Raw genomic sequence first — 24594 nt, 5'->3', positions numbered from 1 at the left:
GGATCTGGGTCTGGGTCTCCTGAGACCTAGAATCAAATCTCTACTGTACTGTGACCTCTCTAAGCAGCAAAAGGAGACTAATAGTATCTACCTTAGAGTTGACATCAGAATTAAATGAAATAATACATGAAAAACACTTAGCACGGTGCCTCACAGAGAGTAAACATGTTAGTTACCTCTCCCTGCCAGACAGACACACAGACACACACACCCCGTAGCCCATCAGTATAAATCTTTCCTCTTCTCTCCTTCTGGGTCCCCTACAACTCACACCATCTAAATAAGCTTTTCTACTTATTTTAACTCTCTTTTGTGATGACAGTTCTGAAACCACTTTAAGAATCTAAAGAACCCAAATAAAAATGCAAATTTCAGAAACAGGGACACTTATTTGCTGAATAAACAGATTCATAGCTGGGTTTCTTTAGCTAGCATATTCCACTGGCATATTTAAAATTGGAATTGTTCACCAAAAGTGCATTTACTGACTACCACTTCAAGATGAAGAGCAATGGCAGAGTTCCAGGCACACCTGCATTCATTTCAAGCCATCTGGAAAATTCCTGACATCCTCATTTCCCTCAGTGTAAGTTTGACAATCCCTGTGCTGTTGTCCGCCCTCCAAAAGTTGATGAAAAGGAAAGGAAGTCACTTTTCAGGGGGGGTCTATTCTGAAAAGGCTTTAGTAGAATCTACCAAATTTGGCATTTTGCGAGGTGCAAATCGAGAAATGGTGGGATGACTGGCAGCAGAACTGGGGGAGTAATGCACTGCCAGCTGTTTCCTCAAATCTCATTCTGTAGATGACCACGTCTTCTGCCACTTCTTAAAGTTAACTCTGTTGGGGTTAACTTGAAGATGTTACTAGAAAGCTGAATATGCTCTCCACAGTCAGTGGAAAGTCCATCCAGAAAACCATAATGAGAACACATATCTGTCTGATACTTCAAGAGCAAAACTGAATTCATGTTCCTAACTATTTCCAGTCAACAATCACTAGTAGTCTGTCCTAAAAGACTGTCCTTCTCCATGTCTATCAAACATAAGCGCATCTCATCTTGTGTACGCTCCTAGGGCCCTGTGACAGGCCAGAGGAACTAAAATTCTCAGCAAGCACTGCAGTACTCTAGTGGCAGGGCAGAGGGGAAAAAGAAAGTTAGGCTCCAGTCCAATTCCTCGTCCACTGCAGGACGACACAAGCACTAAAGCCATAACTAGATCCTCCCAGACACCCCCCAATAGAGGCCACTGCTCCCATTTCCCATAATCTTTCTTTGGACCTGAGACTTGCTATGTGGCAAGCATCTAAGAGGACCAAAGGCAGGTAATGAAGCCAGGCAACCACATTCTACCTATGGGCTAGCCTCCAACCATTAAAAACATTTGGTGTTCAGAAGTTTTTAAAAGCATTCTTCACATGACCAAAAAAATACCATAAAATAGATGCTTTTGGTCATAAAGTAATACTTAAGATATGTAGAGTCTCAAGGAGCTGGGTTAAAATCCAACTTCTAGCACTACTAGCTGGGCATTCCTAAACAAGTAACTTTATCTCCCTAAATTTCAGTTTCCTACTCTATAACATAGAGATGATAATTATACTACTACTTCATGGGATTGTTGTGAGTATTAAACATAATATATGTGGTACGATGTCTGCCATCAACTTTATAACACTTCTGCATACACGGTGTGATATTACGTATGGGACAGTAGGTTTTGGCTTTACTTCTAGGGTCAGTCATTTGCCCTCATCAGGATATAGACTGGGGAAGGGAGCCAGAGTTATAGCAGAAAGGGCCACAATACAGAGCTGATGACCACAAGTGTTTCTGTTACCTATATCTCAGGCACGGAACCTATACTTTGGTAATTAGCATAACAAATGTCAAAAATTTGTTTCATTGATGCCTGCTAACTTGAATGATAAATATAAAAATTGGCTCTAACTGGTTAAAAAAAATATCTTAGAGACACTCCCACCCTTGCATGAACAGGGTATAAGAATCTAGCAAATCTTGTAACCTCTCTGTACCATTAATGAAAGACTTGAAAGTATCTAAAGAGCCTTATTCCAGCCATTGATTTAAAATTTTTTTCTTGGTTGTCTAATGTCTACTATAAGGCACAAAAAATCCTGCTTCTGGGAGGAATGTCACTGAATATAGAAGAATAGAGGACTACAAGAATCCTCCCTAAAAGCAACTAATGACCCAGCAAAAACTGCCAAAATCAACTTTTGAAGAACTCTTGAATACAAAATCGAAAACTGACAATAACCAGGGAGAGATTTGAAGAAAGAGGAGGCTGCTTTGTGGTAATGGAGTGCAGTGTTATTTTAAATCACCCACCCACCACCCCCCATACATCAGACTGGCAGTGGCTGTGCAAACCACAGCCTGCACCTCTGATGCAGATTGCTAATGCCAGAGGGAGCAATACAGACTTTATTCTCAAAAAATTGGGCCTTGACCTGTAAGGCATTTCTCTCAAGAACCAGAGCCCAGCTACCCTTTGTTTTGCCCAACTCTGAGTTCCCAGTGCTAGGGCAGTTTACTGGGCAAAAGCATTCAAAAAGGTACAGGCATTAGCTGAAGCAGTCTGGGGAAAGGAACATTTGCAACAAGAAATAGGCCAGGAAGTCTTGGAAGGAAGAGGTTGGGAAAGGAGCTACATGTGGGAATAAAGGCTTTAACAAGCTCCCATGTATACCAGGGAATCGAGGAATGCATACACATGCCCTACGTGGGATGCATATTCATAGAAGGCCAGAGAAGACCCTAAGCTTTAATGTCGGCTAGCCTTCAGGCTCTATACAAGTAGAAGGTAAAGACTAAGAGTTGTAAACAGCCTGGCTAAGCATTGGAGGAGAAGCCCAACACAGAACCAACCTGCAAAGACTAGGAGAGTAGTCCTTTTTCTTTATTTATTATTTTTTCTTCCTTTTATCTTTTGTTGGCTGTAGGCATTTAAGGTAACTCTGTCAGAACACCAGCTGACCACTAAGCTAACAGAACAGAGGCTTCAGGGCCACAAATAACAAAGAATACAGACTTTATGAAAATAGTTTAGAAAAACCCACAACAGGCAGCAAAAACAAATTCTGGGTAGGGTGGAAAATCTGGTCTTTAGAATTGCCACACTATAATATTCAAAATGCCCAGTTTTCAACAAAAAAAAATTTCCAAGGAATGCAAAGATACAGGAAAGTATGGCCCAACCACAGGGAAAAAATTGAAACCATTCCTTAGAAAGCCTAAGTGTTGGACTTAATAGACAAAGACTTTAAGTGAACTGTCAAATATGCTCAAATACTTAAGGAAACCATGGACAAAGAACTAAAGGAAACCAGTAGAACAATGTCTCAATAAATAGAGACTATCAATGAAGAGATAGAAATTATAAAAAACCAAATGGAAACTGAAATGAAAAATCCACTAGAGGGGTTTAGCAGCTGATTGAGGAAGTAGAAGAAAGAAATAGCAAACTTAAAGATAGCTCAGTTGAGATTATTCAGTCAGAGAAGCAGAAAGAGAAAAGAGTAAAGAAAAATTAATAGAGACTAAGAACCCTGTGGGACACCTTCCAGTATGTACCAACATATGCATAAACAGATTCCCAGAGGGAGAGTAGAGGCAGAAAGGAGCACAAAGAATGTTGGAAATAGAAGCCAAAAATTTCCCAAATTGGATGAAAAACATGAATCTGCACATCCAAGAAGCTTAACTAAACCCAGTCATGATAAATTCAAGGAGCTTCACAGCAAGAAACATAATAGTCAAATTGTCAAAAGACAAAGAGAGAATCTTGATAGAAGCAGCCCATCACATATGAGGGAGCCTCAAAAGATTCATAGCCAATGTCTCTTAAGAAACCATGGAGGAAGTAGGACGACATATTTAAAGTTTTGAAAGAAAAGTAATGTAAACCAATAATTCTACATCTAGCAAAACTATCCTTCAAAAGTGAAGAAAAAATTAAGGCATTTCCAGATAAACAAAAACTGAGGGAGTTCATCACCAGTAAACCTGCCATACGAGAAATATTAAGGTGAATCCTACAGAATGAAATGAAAGTGCACTAGACAATGATCCAAAGATACATGACGAAATAAAGAACAATAGTAAAGGAAGCTACATAGGTAAGCATAAAAGCCAGTGATATTGCATATATGATTTCTAACTCCTTTTTATCATTCTTTTCTGTCCCCATATGATTTAAAAGACAGATGTGTAAAATAATAATTACAAAGCCATGTTAATGGGCACACAATATATAAAGATGTAATTTGTGAAAATAACAACACAACGCAGGGGCACAGAGATGTAAAGGAGCAGTTTTTGTATACTATTGATTTTATTAATACTAAATTAGTATTAATTCAGACTTGATTGGTATAAAATTAAGATATTAACTGTAATCTCTAGGGTAAACTCTAAGGGAAGAAACTTTAAAATATACAGGCGAAAAAAAGCCAAGAAGGGAATCAAAATTGTACTCTAGAAAAAAAATCAGTTAACCATAAAAGAAGGTAGTAATGGAGGAACTGAAGAACAAGAAAGGTCTAACCCAACAATCAAAGGAGAAAAACCCAATGAAAAAAATGGGCAAAGGATCTGAATAGACATTTCCCCAAGGAAGATATCCAAATGGCCAACAAGCACATGAGAAGGTGTTTAACATCATTAATCATTAGGGAAATGCAAATTAAAACCAAAATGAGATACCACTTCATACCCACAAGAATGAGCGTAATTTAAAAAAAATATTAATAACAAGAGTTGGTGAGGATGTGGAGAAATGGGAACCCACAGAGATTGCTGGTGGGAATGTAAAATGTTGCAGTCCAGTGGAAAGCAGTTTGGCAGTTTCTCAAAAAGTTAAACATAAAATTACCATATGACCCAGCAGTTCCACTACTAGGTATATACCCCAAAGAATTAAAAACAGGAACTTAATCAAATACTTGCACATGAATGTTAATAGCAGCACTATTCACAATAGCTAAAATGTAAAAACAACCCAAATGGCCATTTCAATAGATTAAAAAATGTGGAATATACACAGGGAACTATACTCAATATGCTATGATAAACCATAATGGAAAAGAATATTTAAAAAAGAATGGAGCAGCAGGGAGGAGATATGGGGATATATGTATATGTATAGCTGATTCACTTTGTTATAAAGCAGAAACTAACACACCATTGTAAAACAATTATACTCCAATAAAGATGTTAAAAAAAAGAATGTATATATATGTATAACTGAATTACTTTGCTATACAGCAGAAGTTAACACAACATTGTAAATCAACTACAATAAAAATTAATTAATTTTAAAAATGAGGAATATGTACACAGCAGAATATTACTCAGCCATAAAAAGGAATGAAGTACTGACATATGCTACAGTATAGATGAACCTTGAAAACATTATGCTGATTTTCTGGACCAGCGTCCTGTGAAGAAATCTGTGACTTAGTTGTGCCTGTGCAGAGCAATGATTCCTTCACCTTTTCCTTTTCTCCAGTTACCTTTCCCCATGCTTCCCAGCCTCAGCTTTATCCTAACAACATTATATAGCAAATAAAAAGACTGTGACAACAGAGGGCAGACAGCAGAAGCAAGAAGAACTTCAGTCCTGCAGCCTGTGGAACAAAAACCACATTCACAGAAAGATAGACAAGAAGAAAAGGCAGAGGGCTATGTACCAGATGAAGCAACAAGATAAAACCCCAGAAAAACAACTAAATGAAGTGGAGATAGGCAACCTTCCAGAAAAAGAATTCAGAATAATGATAGTGAAGATGATCCAGGACCTCAGAAAAAGAATGGAGGCAAAGATCGAGAAGATGCAAGAAATATTTAACAAAGACCTAGAAGAATTAAAGAACAAACAAACAGAGATGAACAATACAATAACTGAAATGGAAACTACACTAGAAGGAATCAATAGCAGAATAACTGAGGCAGAAGAACAAGTAAGTGACCTGGAAGACAGAATGGTGGAATTCACTGCTGCAGAACAGAATAAAGAAAAAAGAATGAAAAGAAATGAAGACAGCCTAAGAGACCTCTGGGACAACATTAAATGCAACAATATTCGCATTATAGGGGTCCCAGAAGGAGAAGAGAGAGAGAAAGGACCTGAGAAAATATTTGAAGAGATTATAGTCGAAAACTTCCCTAACATGGGAAAGGAAATAGCCACCCAAGTCCAGGAAGCGCAGCGAGTCCCATACAGGATAAACCCAAGGAGAAACATGCCGAGACACATAGTAATCAAATTGGCAAAAATTAAAGGCAAAGAAAAATTATTGAAAGCAGCAAGGGAAAAACGAAAAATAACATACAAGGGAACTCCCATAAGGTTAACAGCTGATTTCTCAGCAGAAACTCTACAAGCCAGAAGGGAGTAGCATGATGTACTTAAAGTGATGAAAGGGAAGAACCTACAACCAAGATTACTCTACCCGGCAAGAATCTCATTCAGATTCGATGGAGAAATCAAAAGCTTTACAGACAAGCAAAAGCTAAGAGAATTCAGCGCCACCAAACCAGCTCTACAACAAATGCTAAAGGAACTTCTCTAAGTGGGAAACACAAGAGAAGAAAAGGACCTACAGAAACAAACTCAAAACAATTAAGAAAATGGTCATAGGAACATACATATCGATAATTACCCTAAACGTGAATGGATAAAATGCTCCAATCAAAAGACACAGGCTTGCTGAATGGATACAAAAACAAGACCCATATATATGCTGTCTACAAGAGACCCACTTCAGACCTAGGGACACATTCAGACTGAAAGTGAGGGGATGGAAAAAGATATTCCATGCCAATGGAAATCAAAAGAAAGCTGGAGTAGCTATACTCATATCAGATAAAATAGACTTTAAAATAAAGAATGTTACAAGAGACAAGGAAGGACACTACATAATGATCAGGGGATCAATCCAAGAAGAAGATATAACAATTATAAATATATATGCACCCAACATAGGAGCACCTCAATACATAAGGCAACTGCTAACAGCTATAAAAGAGGAAATCGACAGTAACACAGTAATAGTAGGGGACTTTAACACCTCACACCAATGGACAGATCATCCAAAATGAAAATAAATAAGGAAACAAGCTTTAAATGACACAATAGACCAGATAGATTTAATTGATATTTATAGGACATTCCATCCAAAAACAGCAGATTACACTTTCTTCTCAAGTGCGCACGGAACATTCTCCAGGATAGATCACATCTTGGGTCACAAATCAAGCCTCAGTAAATTTAAGAAAATTGAAATCATATCAAGCATCTTTTCTGACCACAACACTATGAGATTAGAAATGAATTACAGGGAAAAAACCGTAAAAAACACAAACACATGGAGACTAAACAATACGTTACTAAATAACCAAGAGATCACTGAAGAAATCAAAGAGGAAATCAAAAAATGCCTAGAGACAAATGACAATGAAAACACGACGACCCAAAACCTATGGGATGCAGCAAAAGCAGTTCTAAGAGGGAAGTTTATAGCTATACAAGCCTACCTCAAGAAACAAGAAAAATCTCAAGTAAACAATCTAACCTTACACCTAAAGGAACTAGAGAAAGAAGAACAAACGAAACCCAAAGTTAGCAGAAGGAAAGAAAGCATAAAGACCAGAGCAGAAATAAATGAAATAGAAACAAAGAAAACAATAGCAAAGCTCAATAAAACTAAAAGCTGGTTCCTTGAGAAGATAAACAAAATTGATAAGCCATTAGCCAGACTCATCAAGAAAAAGAGGGAGAGGACGCAAATCAATAAAATTAGAAATGAAAAAGGAGACGTTACAAGAGACACCGCAGAAATACAAAGCATCCTAAGAGACTACTACAAGCAACTCTATGCCAATAAAATGGAGAACCTGGAAGAAATGGAGAAATTCTTAGAAAGGTATAACCTTCCAAGACTGAACCAGGAAGAAACAGAAAATATGAACAGACCAATCACAAGTAATGAAATTGAAACTGTGATTAAAAATCTTCCAACAAACAAAAGTCCAGGACCAGATGGCTTCACAGGTGAATTCTATCAAACATTTAGAGAAGAGCTAACACCCATCCTTCTCAAACTCTTCCAAAAAATTGCAGAGGAAGGAACACTCCCAAACTCATTCTATGAGGCCACCATCACCCTGATACCAAAACCAGACAAAGATACTACAAAAAAAGAAAATTACAGACCAATATCACTGATGAATATAGATGCAAAAATCCTCAACAAAATACTAGCAAACAGAATCCAACAACACATTAAAAGGATCATACACCATGATCAAGTGGGATTTATCCCAGGGATGCAAAGATTCTTCAATATACACAAATCAATCAATGTGATACACCATATTAACAAATTGAAGAATAAAAGCCATTTGATCATCTCAATGGATGCAGGAAAAGCTTTTGACAAAATTCAACACCCATTTATGATAAAAACTCTCCAGAAAGTGGGCATAGAGGGAACCTGCCTCAACATAATAAAGGCCATATACGACAAATCCACAGCAAACATCATTCTCAATGGTGAAAAACTGAAAGCATTTCCTCTAAGATCAGGAACGAGACAAGGATGTCCACTCTCACCACTATTATTCAACATAGTTTTGGAAGTCCTAGCCATGGTAATCAGAGAAGAAAAAGAAATAAAAGGAATACAAACTGGAAAAGAAGAAGTAAAACTGTCACTGTTTGCAGATGACATGATACTATACATAGAGAATCCTAAAAATGCCACCAGAAAACAACTAGAGCTAATCTATGAATTTGGTAAAGCTGCAGGATACAAAATTAATGCACAGAAGTCTCTGGCATTCCTATACACTAATGATGAAAAATCTGAAAGAGAAATTATGGAAACACTCCCATTTACCATTGCAACAAAAAGAATAAAATACCTAGGAATAAACCTACCTAGGGAGACAAAAGACCTGTATGCAGAAAACTATAAGACACTGATGAAAGAAATTAAAGATGATACCAACAGATGGAGAGATATACCATGTTCTTGGATTAGAAGAATCAATATTGTGAAAATGACTATACTACCGAAAGCAATCAAGAGATTCAATGCAATCCCTATCAAATTACCAATGGCATTTTTTACAGAACTAGAACAAACCATCTTAAAATTTGTATGGAGACACAAAAGACCCTGAATAGCCAAAGCAGTCTTGAAGGAAAAAAACGGAGCTGGAGGAATCAGACTCCCTGACTTCAGACTATACTACAAAGCTACAGTAATCAAGACAATATGGTACTGGCACAAAAAGAGAAACATAGATCAATGGAACAAGATAGAAAGCCCAGAGATAAACCCATGCACCTATGGTCAACTAATCTATGACAAAGGAGGCAAGGATATACAATGAAGAAAAGACAGTCTCTTCAATAAGTGGTGCTGGGAAAACTGGACAGCTACATGTAAAAGAATGAAATTAGAACACTCCCTAACACCATACGCAAAAATAAACTCCAAATGGATTAAAGACCTAAATGTAAGGCCAGACACTATAAAACTCTTAGAGGAAACCATAGGCAGAACACTCCATGACATAAATCACAGCAAGATCCTTTTTGACCCACCTCCTAAAGAAATGGAAATAAAAACAAAAATAAACAAATGGGACCTAATGAAACCTCAAAGCTTTTGCACAGCAGAGGAAACCATAAACAAGACGAAAAAACAACCCTCAGAATGGGAGAAAATATTTGCAAACGAATCAACGGACAAAGGATTAATCTCCAAAATATATAAACAGCTCATGCAGCTCAATATTAAAGAAACAAACAACCCAATCCAAAAATGGGCAGAAGACCTAAATAGACATTTCTCCAAAGAAGACATACAGATGGCCAAGAAGCACATGAAAAGATGCTCAATATCACTAATTATTAGAGAAATGCAAATCAAAACTACAATGAGGTATCACCTCACACCAGTTAGAATGGGCATCATCAGAAAATCTACAAACAACAAATGCTGGAGAGGGTGTGGAGAAAAGGGAACCCTCTTGCACTGTTGGTGGGAATGTAAACTGATACAGCCACTATGGAGAACAATATGGAGGTTCCTTAAAAAACTAAAAATAGAATTACCATATGATCCAGCAATCCCACTACTGGGCATATACCAAGAGAAAACCATAATTCAAAAAGACACATGCACCCCAATGTTCATTGCAGCACTATTTACAATAGCCAGGTCATGGAAGCAACCTAAATGCCCACCGACAGACGAATGGATAAAGAAGATGTGGTACATATATACAATGGAATATTACTCAGCCATAAAAAGGAACGAAACTGAGTCATTTGTTGAGACGTGGATGGCTCTAAAGACTGTCATACAGAGTGAAGTAAGTCAGAAAGAGGAAAACAAATATCATGTATTAACGCATGTATGTGGAACCTAGAAAAATGGTACAGATGAACTGGTTTGCAGGGCAGAAGTTGAGACACAGATGTAGAGAACAAACGTATGGACATCAAGGGGGGAAGACTGCGGTGGGGTGGGGATGGTGGTGTGCTGAATTGGGCGATTGGGATTGACCTGTATACACTGATGTGTATAAAACTGATGACTAATAAGAACCTGCAGTATAAAAAAAAAAACTAATACTAAACTTTCTTTGGGTTATTTGTATGGAAATATGTTAATATAAATGTTTCAGACATCAAGAAAAAAAAAGACTGTGACAAGTTGAAAGGCACAGCACAGAATAAAGGAAAAATCTTTATAAAAAAAAAAAAAGGAAACATTATGCTAAGGAAAGAAGCCAGACACAAAAGGCCACATGTTGCATGATTCCATTTATATGAAATTCCCAGAATAAGTATATCCATAGAGACAGTAAGTAGATTAGTGGTTTTCAGGGGCTGGGAAGGGGGGAGGGAGAAAGTGAGTGGGGAATGATTTCTTAATAAGTATAGGATTTTCTTTGAGGATGATGAAATGTTCTGGAATTAGTGGTGATGCTTACACAATATTGTGAATGCACTAAATGTCACCAAATCGTACACTTTAAAATGATTAATGGTTAATTTTATGTTGTGTGAATTTTACCTTAACAAAAGGAATAATTTTTTAAAATCCTGCTTCTGAAATGTGGTTATACCTTCTTTCTGTGACCTTTCTTAGGCATGTTGTGGTCAAAGCCTTTTAAATGACAGGGATATTAATTGCTGGGACATAATCAAGCTTATAGAACTGGTTGCATGAAATATTTTGTCATTGCTATTAATGAATATTCATTTAATAAATGTTAATGTGTATGACAAAATTTCATCATCCAAGACTTTCTTTCATTATAACCTCATAGGGAGACTGTGAAAAAGTGAGACCCTCACCCATCTCAAACTCAAACTTCTTTGACAGCTCCCATTATCTCCAAACAAATAAACACAGATACAATTAAATTGACTAAGGCCAGTTTACAATACATGGTAAGTGTTCAAAGAATGTTCATTGTTATTATTATGTTTTGAAATGAATTTAATTATGACATTAAAACCTGCAAAAACAGTGAAAAGGGAGGGGTGTGATTTAGTTATAGTGCAAAAAAGAGGATTTCTAAATAAATCACGTCTAACCAAAGTACAATCATATGGAGTACAGGTTCCAGAAGCCCACCACCACCACACATGCAGAACTATAAACGCCGTAAGGAGAAGGCTGGGGAAGCCATCAAATACCTTTAGACAATAATATAAATATTATGCTTAATCACACAAGCAAATTTACCAACTCCCAGTGGTTAAAGAATGTTCCCCTGAAGCCAGATTGTGTTTAAACTCCATTTAAAATAACACATCCTAAAGCTGTTAAGGCTTTTCACTTTCCTAAGCATGCTCACACAGCTAATCATCTTATTCTCTCCATACCAGTGTGAGATAGGTAAGGCAGGCATTATTCTTATTTTACTGATGAGGAAACTGAGGCACAATGAAAGGGAGTAACTTGGCTAAAGGTACACACAGACTCAGGTCTTCTAATTCTCCTCCCAGAGCTTTTTTCAACTCAACTTCCAATTATGTAGATTCAGGTTCAAATGGGGTTCCATGCAAGGAGAATATCACAATTGAGATAAAGAATCAAACAACTAAACAAAAGAAACCAAACAGTGTAAAGCCACAGAGCAAAATACATGACACATTTTTCTCCAAAGAGTCACTCACAGGTTTTTTTGGGGGGTTTTTTTTTGTTTGTTTTTTCGGTTTTTTTGTCCGTGCCGCACGGCTTGTGGGATCTTAGTTCCCTGACCAGGGATTGAACCCGGGCTCTCAGCAGTGAGAGCATGGAGTCCTAACCACTGGGCCGCCAGGGAATTCCCAGAGTCACACTTTTCTTAACCCCCATTTGCAATATCATCTTGCAACAACTTTGGTAACACTCAGAGGCAACAGCCAAATAGAGATTCAAAGGAGAAAAATCATACCACCACCACATACAACTACTCCACCCACCCTACCGGAAGGCAAAGCCATTGGCCTTTACTGATGTGATGAACAGGTCGCTGAATGCAAGTTCAGTGCCACAGCAGTTCAGGCCTCCACCTTGCCCCAAGGGTGGAAGCAATACAAACTGGGGTGGAGATTCTTTCATCCAAATAAGATTCTGGTGTTGAAACTCAGTGCCGGGAAGCAAGTATGAAAGTTGCTGACAGGAAGGGAGGTAGCAAAAAGGAAGTAACTCTGCATGGAAGCTCCATCCCCTTAAGCTGCAGACAGTTCTTTCCTCCCAGCTCCTATAGTACTTTTAGTTTGTGCTACTAAATACTTACAAAATGAGCAAGCACGTGTGGAATACCTTCTGTATTGGCTCAGTGTACCATAGGAGAATTCAGAGGGCATCAGAGACAAGTGGCAAGTATGGTGCCTGCCCTTAAAAGAGCTTTACTATCAAGTTGGGGAGAAAAGATACTTGAATCCATGAAACAATGAGGCCAGGGTACAGGGCATTAGATAATAAAAGGCAAAGTTAGGTAGTAAAGAGTAGGCAGCATAAGAGGTCAGAAGAGAGGCAGGGGGAAAAGGAACTCATTTAATCCTTCTAATAACCCTACAAGGTAGAAACTAGTATCATCCCCACTGTACAGATGAGAATCTGTAACTCAGGTTATGCAAATTGCCCAGGAAACATAGGTAGTAAGTAGCAGAGTCAAGAGTTCAACCAAGAGCTATCTGAATGCAAGAGGATTGGAGTAAACAGAGAATGCTTCCTGGAGGAACTAGGGCTTGAACCAGGCCTTAAAAGATGTGGAGGGCTTGAAATTTGAAGGGCCTTGAAAACAGGTAAGAATCTGTAACCATCAAAACGCAGAATCACATGCAGAAGACACTATCTTAGGAATATGAAGCTACAGTGATATGCAGAATGACCCAAAGAGTGAAAGACTGGAATCAGGAAACCGGCTAGGTAGCTGTTACCGAATGCAAGCGTGCAGTGCTGTAGGGCAGCCTGAACAAGGATAGAAGGTGATATGATGGAGTAGAATTAAAATGTTGCAGCTTAAGGGTAAAACAAACAAACAAACAAACAAAAAAACAGGGTGACTTTAAAAATAGGATGGATAAGAAAAGATTCCAAGAATTTGAGCCTGAAGTACGCTGAGAATGCTGGTACCACATGATAGAAATAATGCCATCAGGACGGAAAGCAGGCTGGAACACTTGGTTTGGAACAAATTGAGAGTGAGGTGCGGACAAAAACTCCAAGTAGAAATGCCAGGAGACAGTTGAAGAAATAGGTCAGGAGCTCAGATGAAGTCAGAACCAGAAGCGTCAGTCTCCACATAGAAGTGCTAGTTGAAATCATGAATGTTGATTAGTTACTGTGGCAGACATTGTGCTTTGCCTACCGCAAAGCTTTTCCTCATTTCTTCTTTGCTTACAGAATCCCAGTTTTGTCCTATAGCAGATACCTGTGCTCTTAAGGGAGGCTAGGCATGCCTCTGCTGCAGAGGAAAAAATCAGAGGGAGCGGTCAAGGCCAATGGTTCTCAACCTTGGCTGCACAGGGGAGTCATCTGGGGAACTTTAAAAACATTGATGTCCAGATCCTACAGTCAGATTCTGATTTGATTGCTCTAAGACATGCTGGGGCATGGGCTTTTATTTATTTATTTTTCCATAAATTTCTTTCTTTTTTTTTTTTAACCTCTTTATTGGAGTATAATTGCTCTACAGTGGTGTGTTAGTTTCTGCTGTATAACAAAGTGAATCAGCTATGTGTATACATATATCCCCATATCTCCTCCCTCTTGCGTCTCCCTCCCACCCTTCCTACCCCACCCCTCTAGGTGGTCACAAAACACCTAGCTGATCTCCCTGTGCTATGCGGCTGCTTCCCACTAGCTAGCTATTTTACATTTGGTAGTACATATTACTCCATGCCACTCTCTCGCTTCATCCCAGCTTACCCTTCCCCCTCCCCATGTCCTCAAGTCCATTCTCTACGTCTTCATCTCATAAATTTATTTCTTTATTTATTTTTGGCTGCGTTGGGTCTTTGTTGCTGCACGCAGGCTTTCTCTAGTTGCAGTGAGCAGGGGCTACTCTTCGTTGCAGTGCGTGGGCTTCTCACTGCGGTGGCTTCTCTTGTTGCAGACCACAGACTCTAGGCGCACAGGCCTCAGTAGTTGTGGCACACGGGCTCAGTAGTTGTGGCTCGCGGGCTCTAGAGCACAGGCTCAGTAGTTGTGGCACACGGACTTAGTTGCTCCACGGCATGTGGGATCTTCCCGGACCAGGGCTTGAACCCGTGTCCCCTGCATTGGCAGGTGGATTCTTAACCACTGCACCACCAGGGAAGTCCTGGGGCGTGGGCTTTTAAAAAGCTCTCCAAGGTGATTCACATATGCAGGCAAAGTTGAGATCCACTCATCTAAACCAATCATGGTAGTCTCATTCCCCTTGTCAGTAATTGACTTAGGTAATTATAGCTGATGGGTCCCAAGGGGAAGTTGGGTGGGGGTATGGAAGATGGGTTTTCTTACTCATAAAATTAAACACACTGCAGGAAACACCTTTTTTAGATGAACATCATCATTTCTACATGTAATATGTGGAACTGCTACAACCATCTTGCAGTTCTGCAAGGGATATGCTAAAGATAGCAGATGAAAAGATGGAAAATGGCTGGGTTCTTAATGAGGTCCTTGAGCTACTGAACTGAGCAATTCTGGGACCTCTCTACCTTTAGATATATCTTTTTATAAGAAATAATATTTGTTTTTATGGTTTAAGTCATCTTGAGTTTTCTGTTACTTGCACCTGAAAGCATCCCACTTGGAAACACATATAGATGCCTCTGCCATGGATTTCCATTAAAAGATTTCACATATATTTCATAGTAGTATTACACTATATTGTGTTCACTGATTTCCTGTCCGTCTCCTTCCGTAGTTTGAGTTCTCAGAAGGATTGTATCTAATACATTTCTGTATCCCCAGAGTGCAATTTAAGTCTCCAAACATAAATAAATAAACATTAAAAATGTTTGATGGATGGATGAAAGAGCACATAAAGAAAAGAGAAGAGTGCCAATGACTGTGTCTTCAGGAGAATTCACAGTTCGAATGAAGAAAAGAGAGAACCGGGAAGTACAAGAGGTGTGGCCAAAGGGATAGAAGGAAAACTAGCATAGGGCTTGGTCACTGGAGCCAAAATATTTTTTAAATCTAGTAAGTTAGGGTAGTCAGTGGGAACAAGAAAAACATGGGAGTGAAGAAAAGGCTATTGAGATTTGGTGAGAAAAAATGTCTGGGAACTTCTGGCATGTATTTTCCCAAGCAGACCCAAAGCCTCATGTGGAATTATTTCTCAACAATCTGAGTTACTTGCCCTCTGCAATGGAATCTTTAGCACAGTCAGTTGCTTAAATAGTCAAAGTAGTGTTTAACGGAATTTCAGTAACTCCATCTTCAGTTTGGTTTCTGGTGACATCATCAGCTTTGGGGACCCTATACCCAACAGAAACTAGATCAAAGTCAAGAATTATTACCATCATGTGTTAAAATATCTTTAGAGGAAGAGAAGAAGAGATCAAATTTTCTCTGCAGGAAAGTGAAGAACTTTGGGTGTCAATTTCTGCAAACGCAGAGCAGCACCTGTCACAAATATGTCTGGGTGGCATGAAAAGGTCACCTGCTTGCAGCCTTACTTTCTGGCTCACAAGTCGACAGGGGGTTTCCCAGCGTGGTAACACTCTCATTTAAGACATTCTGGAGCCCTAATTTCCATTTCAAATAATAGATTATCTCTACTTTCGATTAAACAAGTAACTTTAACCCGTTGCCATGGAATTCTTCTACATGACTTTGGTCTCTGAGAACTGCATGTTTCTGGGAAGGAGTCTTGGGGAAAGTCCCCTTCTTCAGTGCACAAGCCCTTCCTCTTTTTCCATCCAGGAGCTTTTGCCACTGCCCGGCAAGAAGAGAGCATTAGGTGGTACAGGTAGTAAGTACCCTTTGAGAATTCTGTGAGATGTATAGGAGCCCATTCTAACCTCTAAACAGTTAGCTGAGAAATGTCAGGAACTCCCCCAAATTCAGTGACGTTTGACCTTAGCACAGTCTCCAAAGACTATGATTGTATTAGCGTGTTTAATACCATAGTCCGGTGTTTCCCATTGTTTCCTGTGGTAGGTAAAATAATGACCCACCCCCACCCCGCAACAAAGATATCTACATCCTAATCCCCAAAACCTATGAACATGTTAGGTTACATGGCAAAAAGGACTTTGCAAGTGCAATTCAGTTAAATATCTTGAGAAGATTATCCTGCATCACAAGAGTCCTTATAAGAGCGAGGCAGGAGTGTCAGAGTCAGAAGATGTGATGGCAGAGTAGAGGGGAAAAAAGAGCGAAGGGATTTAAAGTTGCTATTCTGTGGACTTGAAGATGGAGAAGGAACGTGGGTGGCCTCTAGAAGTTGGGAAAAGCAAGGAAACAGATTCTCCCTTTGAGCCTCCAGAAGGAACACAGCCCTGCTTACACCTTGATTTCAGGACTTCTGAACTATAGAACTGTAAGATAATAAATTTGTGTCATTTCAAGCCCGGAAGTTTATGCTGATTTGTTAACAGCAATGGTAGGAAACCAATATACTTGCCGTCATGACTTCTTTTGATAAATACAACTAAGTGGTCAAATAAATTTGTGATCTCCAGCCTTCTATTAGAAATTCGCAGTGCATGTTAGTTCACTAAAGGCTCTGAGAAATCCTATGGAAAAGAAACCTATTTAAGTTTAACTCGTGTTGACTTGGAAAACATTTTTAGCTGCAACCATCAGTTATCATCCGGCAAAACTAGGTTCCTTTCTCAGAACACTTGTTTGAGGTAATTATTGCATGATAATTTGACTGAAGCTGAAGAGAGATGTGTTAACCAAAGAAGAGCTTAGTGTGGAGATCTAGAAGGTGGTGAGTCAAAGAACAAGAAACTCTCAATTGTTGCTCAACTGGTCCAGGAAAGCTCATTCTCATAAACAAATATGAGTATTTAGTCTTTGTTCTCTGATCTGTTCCTAGGGTGGGGCTATCACAGGTGGATGGCAGATGCCATTGAGATAATGCAAGGAATTCCCCTAGTTCTCATTCCTTTCTCCCCAAACAACCTTCTACTATCATTAAACTTCCCTTTCAAATCTGGCCTGACAGGCTGACATGCCAACTCCAGTCTGATTAACAGTTATCTGTACCCCTGAAAATGAATAAGTTGGAATTCTGGCTTTGGATCGCTATCGCTTGTGATTTAAATTTGGTTAGCATGAGTCCATCCCCAGGAGATTACTGACCTCTAAGCATCCCTAACAAAATTCAGTTTCTGGGCCTAACTATTACCCTATGAGGTCCTGCCTAAATTGCCAGACAGACAAACGTTCTTAATGACACGTCCACCTTGTCTCACTCCTCTAATTACCCTATCTGGGGTAATTTCCTTGTCCATAACAGCTCTGCCACCATGTCTAGGAAAAGCTCATTGAAAGTGCGTTCAGTTGACTGAGTTCACCTGCAGGGTGAGATCAAGCAATATTGGACATGAACAGAAAAGGGCCACAGGGGCAGAGAACAGGGACAACTTGGGACAGATATGAAGATCCTCCCTTTGGACCAATGCAATGAATGTGAATGAGGCTACCACATTCATTACCTATACTAAAGGGAAGATGTCAGAGCAGAGATGACAAATAGTACCATGTACCAGTTCTGATCACTTGGTAGAAGGCAGATGGAATGGTGAGTTAAGATTTTGTGAACAGCTATTGTCTTCCCTATACTTCATTTCAAGGACTTTTCCCTTTCCTTCGTCTTTCCACATGGTATCAGTAGGAACTACTTGTTCCTACAACATGACTTGCAGCCCTCTGTCCATGGTTTTGTGAATCCCTCTTTTATGAGTTACATTTGGTTAGCCAAAGTTTATCCCCAAGAGACTGAATCCAGGGCTGGACACCTAACCCAAACTGAGCTAATAAGTTCCCTCCAGGAGGATGTGTGAATTAAGAGAGAGATCAGTTTCTCTCTCTGGATGGTCAGATTCAAAACATGTAAAACTTGGGTGGTATTAGTCACCAGATTTTCCTCCATATGGACTAGAAAGAGAAAGCTGATCTAATATAAGAGAGAAGAATGAACACAGTACAAAGAGGTAGAGAAACAAGTGGTAGAGACAGAACCCAGATAGTATTTATCCCATAGTCCCAGTTCATCTCTGAAGTTCACTTACATTCACTTGGGTTTTGTGAGACACCCCTGAATCCATACTAAAAAAAAAAAAAAATCCCCTTTTTGTTTAATCTGTAAAATTGGGATAATAACTCTACCTTCTATGGTTTATTTAAAAGAGTCTGTGAATTTGAAAATTTATAAAACCTTTAGAACCGTGCCTGGCACATAGTAAGTGCTAGATAAGGATTTAAGTTTTTCTGTCACTTGCAACCAAGAACACCCTAACTAATAACAGAAGGATACAAAAGGCATGCCCAGGCTCAATGGGAAAGAGGGCTGTGATCACATAACAGTGTCTACCATGAGAGCAAAAGAGAGAGGCGACAACATATATATATTATGCATAAGAAGTACTTGGCACTTCACCAACTCAAAGTACAAATTTTAACATTTCTTTCAGTGTTCAAATGATTATGACTGAATTTTTATATGCCCATATTGACAGAAAATTCAGCCTTTATCTTGGGGTCCCTTAGAACACAGGGTATCAGACACACTCCCTGAGACCACAATAGTTGGCCCTCTGTATCAGTGAGTTTCACATCTGCACATTCAACCAACCACGTATTGAAAATATTTGGAAGAAAAATTCCAGAAAGTACCAAACACTAGAACTTGAATTTGCGACGCCTTGGTAACTATTTACATAGCATTTACATTGTATTTACAAGCATTTACATAGCATTTACATTGTATTAGGTATTATAAGAAATCTAGAGATGATTTAAAGTATAGGGGAGGATGTGCTAGGTTATATGCAAATACTATGCCGCCATTTTATATAAGGAACTTCAGCATCTGAGACTTTTGTATCCGTGGGGGTCTTGGAAGCAGCCCCCCATGGATACTGAGGGATGACTGTATACGACCTTGACTGCTGGGCCGGTTATGTCCCATAAGGATGATGGGACGTGATTGCCCCAGACAAATGTTTCTAGATAAAGTAGGCTGCAGCTCTTCCAACTCTTTCATACACATGGATCTTTGCTTGTGGCTTAACTTTGTTCCCGGGAGGGGCTATGTTGAGGCAGATTTTGGTATCAGTGGCTTCAAAGACTTGGCAGAAATGTCTCCCAATCCCCCTTGTACCACAGGACCTCCAGTGCAGAGGCCAGCCACCTGGTTCTGGCTCCTTCTACCCTCATAGTGCTTTTTATCTCTGGAGCTTTGTTACCCTTTCCTGAACCCTGGAATGGGCCAGGGCCACCCTAGTCCATCCCAATTATGTTACACTAACTTTGGGCCTCAAGTAGAAAGGGTCAGGATCTCAGTCAGAAATTTGGGATCTCAATCTCAGATAGAAATCCTGATACTCCTTATACAAATTTCCCACATTCCATCCTGACAAGTGTCAGTATCCTATGACAATGGGCATGTAGTCATCTCTATTTTTGTAACTAAAGGGCCATTCTGGTGACTTGCCCAGAAGAAAGGAAGAAAGCCTCAAAGTGAATCAGTGTCTTCACATCCCTGGTTTAGAGAATGGAAAGACACTGGCACCTAGAGGAAGGGATAGAGGTAGAGGAGTTAAAGTTGATGTGGGTACAAACAAGACCAGAAGCAACAAATCCAAACCACAATTTTGCTTATCATCAACCTAACACAGTCAAGAGGGATTATGCAGGGAGGTAGCTCAGGGCAGCACGGGTGACTACACTCCCCTTGAAGGAGCACTGCCTGGGAGCCGCCAGACCTGCTGCAAGCAGTCTGCGAAGCTTTCTGCTTGCTTATTATCAACTTGGCAACAAGAGCTTCATTCCCATTGGATGTATTTATTGAGGCTGTGTTAGAGCAATCGTTCCTCAAGTGTGGTCCCCAGACCAGCAGCACCCAATTACCTGGGAAATTGTTAGAAATTCAAATTTTGGGGCACCTCCCCAGACTTGCTGAATCAGAAACTCCGGGGGTGGGAACCAGCAGTCTGTGTCTTAATCACCTCCAGGTGATTCTGGTGCACGCTCAAATGTGATAACCACTGGCCTAGATCTATTTTAATCCACAAGCTCTGTGCTCTGTGCTGAGGTGGGGTTGCCAGATAAAACACAGAACACCAAGGTGAAGTTGAATATCAGATAAACAACACTGATTTTTAGTGTAAATATGTCCAAAGTATTGCATGGGATATATTTGTTTTATTGTATGTTTATAAAAGCATTTGTTGTATATCTGGAATTCAAATTAACTGGGCATCCTGTATTTTTATTTGCTAAATCTGGCAACTCTAGGTGGGGGGACTCCAGGCAGGATGATGATGACACAAGCCTAGCCCTTGAAGGGAAGCACAGTTTGCCACCCCGAAGTGTGCCTCTTCAGCACAAGGATTATTTTAGGCTGATTATTAAACAGCAGACAGTGGGAAAACTCTAAAAACTGAGCAGAAGGTACCCTTTTGTAACAGACGTTTACATTTATAAGGGAAATCTCCATTTATAAGGGTGTCTCCCTCTTTGTACCACGAAGGGAAGGATGACTAAATCTCTAGAAATGCTTATCAATGGAGAAGGCAATCACTTCAATCTGCATAACAACCTTACCCTCATTTACTGTGCTCTTCCTCATATCCTCCCATAACTGGCCACCCTCCCCCCAGCACCTTTTGTCTTTAGCTGGAGATGGTATTTAAGGTGGTGGCTTGGCCCATTTCAAGGAGTTAGTTTTCCCGGTCTCTCCCAGGTATACAAGAGGTACACATGTTATTAAACTTGTTTTTCTCCTGTTAATCTGTTTTTATTCCGGGGCAGGGAGTCTCAGCCAAGAACCTAGGAGAATAGAGGGAAAATGATTCCTCCTACACACACCCTCAAGGGTCCCCCAGCTCAGTTGGGTGTGCAAAGCTTTGACATGATAGCAATTACAAAGAGCAAGCACTCCAGAGTGTAAAACTTAGATCTCGGGGAATTCTAAACAAGGGGGGCGGGGGGAGGGTGCTGTAGGATAAACCAGAAAATTTAGGAATTATATTCAGGTTCACAGTTCAGACTCCAGAGGTCCCAGCTTCTGTAGTTTCTGGCCATGAGAATTTTTTTCCTCTCTTTGACCAAACTCCTGCCTTGTACCCATAAGGCACCTTTGTGTGAATTGGAAAAAGGCATCCTTTCCTTGGGTCACCTGGTTGTGCAGCTTGGTGCATGGATCCTGGGCTGGAGTTCAGCCCCCATGGGCCGCCTCAGCTAGGCACAAGCTGCACAACCCTTTGTGGCAGCTCTGAGCCTACTGCCCTTGTGACAGGTCCGCCTATTTGCTGGCTGACTTGGATTCATTCCAACTGCTTACTTTCTGTCTGCTTTGTTTCAGGGTCCCTGCTATCAGTAGGGGGGGGGGTCTGCCCCCCACCACCCAAGGCTTGCTTTTCTAAAGCCATGTTTGTCAAAAGCATCCGTGTGCAAATTCCTTTGTTCATAATGGTGGCATTTAAGTTGAATTGCGCATGAAATTGTCTTGCTAAAGAAGCAGCTTTCTCTATATAAAAGGGGGCAAGAGAAATTGAAGGATCTGATTAGTTAATAAGAATTCTGAGTAGTGAAATTCCAAATTAGCATAAAACAATTTCTCGTTCAGAGCACGTGCAGCACCAGAGTAAAAGCATTCTTTTCTTCCCCTTTTTTTGTTAAAGCATTTTGTTCTAAAATAGTATAATCACAATAAGACATTCCAATGTGTGAATTATAGTATATTAAGTCATGACTAATTGCATTGATTTGCATTCAGCGTTTTTTAACATCTGTGTGGTAATTATCCTAATCCAATTTGTTATGCAGAATACAATCAATGTTATGTATGTTAGTGTTTAGGGCCCCGGCACAATTTCCTGTAATAAAACAGAATGAAATACAAAGGTAGCTCAGGTGGAAAAACAGGCACATCTTTTATAGATATCAAGCTCCCTTTCTTGATCTCCAAAATTAGCTAGGGGTGGGGGGCAGCAGAGATCAAACAAATTTAATTAGCATTTTAAAAGGAGGCCCAAGAAAAGAGAGAAAGAGAGCACGTGTGCTCCAGAGAAGAGCGAGTAAGAGCAAGCTATATTAAACCCTCAGGAAGAAGACTTTTTTCTAACAGGCTGTGGCTTTCAGAAGCTGCCAGAAATGATGTCCTGACCTTGCTTGATAATGAACCAATGAGACCGTGTTCTGCTGACATAGTGCTATTTCAGTAAGGGTTGCATCTTACCTGAGAGTCAGTGTTTAGCTTTAAACCTTTCATTTTTCTGTTCTTTTAGGAAAAAGAAGTCTGCCTGATAGCTCCCAGAAAGTCCTAGGAATCTAGGGCACAGACAACGTATCTGAGCCAACCTTAGGCACAGGCAAAGAAAGCAGCTATGTCTGTGTCAGTTGTAGGGATACTAGAGAGCCTTTCCCTCACCACCTCTGGACACACGCACGAACACGAACACACACACACACGTGCGCACACACACACACACACACACACACACACAACCTTGCTGCCACCTCTCAGATGTCTGAATTTCCTACTTTGGAACATCCAGTTCTTTAACTTCTGGATCTGCCCCCTTTAAAAAATGCCAATCTGCCTCATCAAAAGTATGAACCTTAGTGAACAGCCTCTTTCAGAAAGAAGAGAGTAGAGAGAAGGTGAGGGTACCAGATGTCTGAGGGGGAACAGATGCTCTGAAGGGGTTAAAGAAAAAAACAAAGACCTGAGAAGCAAAAGTGGCAGACATTACAAACACTATTCACTTACTTTGCTATTTTGCTGAGTACTCAAGTCCTGGCACCCTGCAAATGTGGAGAGAACCCATGTCTATGGGGAGAGGGAGCAAAGTAGATGTCGGATCCCCTCCAGCATTCTCCCCACCCCCTCCCCAACAATCAGTTCCCATTCCCTTTCTATCGCCCTCTTGGTCAATCCATCGTGTAAACCTGTGGGTCCCCAACCTGGCTGGTAATGAAGGTCACCAGGAAAGCTTCTTAAATATATAGATGCCTCATCCCCACATCAATTCAGATTTAGCAGATATGGGGTCCAGGCATAGGTATTGTTAAAGCTGCTCCACAGGTGATTCTAATGGACGGCTCCACCTGGCAACCACTGGCATCAGCTTACGTTTCCCACCAGGTGTGCCTGCCCGTGCAAAATTTGCCTGGGCAAATGGAGGCCACAGTGGTGTGGCAGATGCCAGACATAATGAGCAAAGCTATGCCCCACCAGACTAGGCCTGAAAGAGACTCCCTCCTTGACCAAAATTTAGTCAGGCTCCTCTAAGCCCTCTTTTCAACTAGACCTCCTCTTCAGCCCTGTCCTTGGCCTGCCTTTGGCAAAGAATCCTGCTAAGTCAGTTTAGCGGAAAATTCCCCCACCTGAGATATCTGATCACCCTTGATGTCTGATCAAGTTCCTCACCCCTCACCTTTGATTTCTAAGTTTTTGGTTTCCCTTTAGTAATAATACTGTTAAGCCAGCTTAGCAAGAATTCCCTCACCCTTAGTCTATCTTAGCTAGGGCTGCTGTAACAAGCTACTACAGACTGGATAGCTTAAACAACATTTATTTCTTACCGTTTTGGAGGCTGGAAAGTCCAAGATCAAGAAGCTGGCAGGTTCAGTTCCTGATGAAAACCCTCTTCCAGACTTGCAGATGGCCTTCCTTCTCACTGTGTCCTCACATGGGAAAGGGAAAGAGGGAAGAGGGAGGGGTCGGGGTAAGGGGCTCTGGCCTCTCTTCCTCTTCTTATAGGGACACCAATCTCATCATGAGGGCCTCACCCTCATGACCTCATTTAAACCTAATCACCTCCCAAAGGCCCCACCTCCAGATACCATCACATTGGGGATTAGGGTCTCAACATATG

The sequence above is a fragment of the Balaenoptera ricei genome, chromosome X (genome assembly GCF_028023285.1).
Source record: "Balaenoptera ricei isolate mBalRic1 chromosome X, mBalRic1.hap2, whole genome shotgun sequence".
Taxonomy (NCBI): domain Eukaryota; kingdom Metazoa; phylum Chordata; class Mammalia; order Artiodactyla; family Balaenopteridae; genus Balaenoptera; species Balaenoptera ricei.
Note: the sequence above shows the minus strand (reverse complement) of the source record.